Source organism: Cariama cristata, unplaced genomic scaffold (genome assembly GCF_000690535.1).
Source record: "Cariama cristata isolate BGI_N322 unplaced genomic scaffold, ASM69053v1 scaffold24861, whole genome shotgun sequence".
Classification (NCBI taxonomy): domain Eukaryota; kingdom Metazoa; phylum Chordata; class Aves; order Cariamiformes; family Cariamidae; genus Cariama; species Cariama cristata.
In genome coordinates this window covers 20545-22329 of record NW_009597947.1, presented here as the reverse complement: position 1 = coordinate 22329, position 1785 = coordinate 20545, and positions in this window count along the sequence as shown.

Genomic DNA, 1785 nt, shown 5'->3' with positions numbered 1-1785 from the left:
AAAAAAAAATTAAAAAAAAATAATCAAGTGGAAACATATTTTTCACCACAAACCCTACATCAGGGATTCTAAACCCAGCAGACCTGTGCTTCTTGAGCTGAACACCCTCCACTCTCACCCAGTCCCAAAAGCTAGGGGAAGCCCCCGGGGCCGGCAGTGCCTGCTCCCTGCTTTACCTGTGGCAGGGATGGGCTGGCCTCTGCCCCCAGTCCTGGAGAAATTTCTTGGGGGAGGAGGGAAAACAAACCATCCCAATTTAACAGAATAAAAAGAACACCTCCCCCTCAAGAAAACCAACCAAAAAAACCCCCCAACCCTACTTATAGGCTTCAGGCATCACAAAGACCACTTATTGCATCTCTTCCTACCCAACGGGTGCAGTACTGATCGGCTCTGTGCAGGACGAGCCCTCCCCTTCCCAAGCACTGGCCTCAATGTCCAGAAGCCAGGCACGGGCAGGGGCTGCGGGCTGACCCGGGGCACCCAGCCGCAGGAAAACAATGCGAAATTTTATACCTGGTTACACCAAAACCAATGCTTGGGAAGTGACTGATCCCTCAGGAAAAGGCTCCCCCGGCTCTGGAGCCCCCCCAGCTCTGCTCTATCCCTTCCCCTCCACCACGCTTGATGCATCCCCAGCAGGGCCCAGCCGTGGGGTCACGGTGTCCCCGGCTGAGTGGGAGATGGAAGAATTCCACTTACTTTGCTTTTTTTCTTTGTTTTTTTTTGGATTGATCGTTTTCTGAAAAACATCAGCACAGCACAGGACAGTACTACCCACCCTAAATGTGTCGCTATATACATTCTACATAAGCTCTATAGCAATCACATGTAAACATCATCATTGTGAGGAAATACTAGGACAGAAAAAGGCAAAGCTACAATGAGGCAATTGCCAATAGCAGATGCTCAGTCTCGGCCAGAGCGACTCGTGTTTGCTAAGGTGGGATGAGAAGTGGGGGGGACCTTGTGGCAGGAGAGATGCTGAACCTCGCTGCTGAGAATGAAATGGCACAAGGACTGTTCCCTGACAGTGATCGTCCCCCACGGCAGATTGGGGACCCGCAGTCCAAACCCCGGAGTGGCCTGTGGGCCTTCGTGCTGCCAGGCTGGTTGTTGTCAGAACCACGGCTTCCCCGAAAGCATGGAGAAATAGCCAGGTAACTGTGCTGGTATCGTTTTTTTGCTCCCGCCAGAGACCAGCTGCACGCTCGGCCCCGCAGCCAAGGGCCGTCTCGGCAGGGCTCAGGCTCTTGGCATCGCATCTTGTGCAATTTCAGAGGCTTTGGTCATACTCCCTGCAAGACGAAATAGTACCCACGCCAGGGAAATGAGAATAAAACCCCTAAATCATGTCGAGGGGAGACCCCAGGAGACTCTAATCTATCTATTGGCAGAGTTAAGGCTATAATATTCTATCTACATAGGATGGCTGAATCCCTAGTGGTCTCTGGGGCCGAAAAACAAATGGAGATGATGGCAATGGCTTGAGGAGCAGCGAGATTCCCACTCCCTCAGAAAAACCGTGCCTCTGGCTGGCTCGTGGTGGGGTTTGCTCCAGTGGTGGGTTCTCTCCTCCTCCCACCTCACCCAGAGATGGAAGGCAAGTTTGCAAGCAAATTTTAGGGGTGTGCTGCTTGAGCATGCCTTAAATCCAGCACTGCCAGGCAGCCCCGAGGGTCCCCGGCCAGAGGCAGAGTGGGCAAGCGTGCCACGGGGCACTGGCGGGCATGGGGGATGGATCCTGGATGCCAACAGGGTGCTGGGGAAGTGTATGGCTTATAG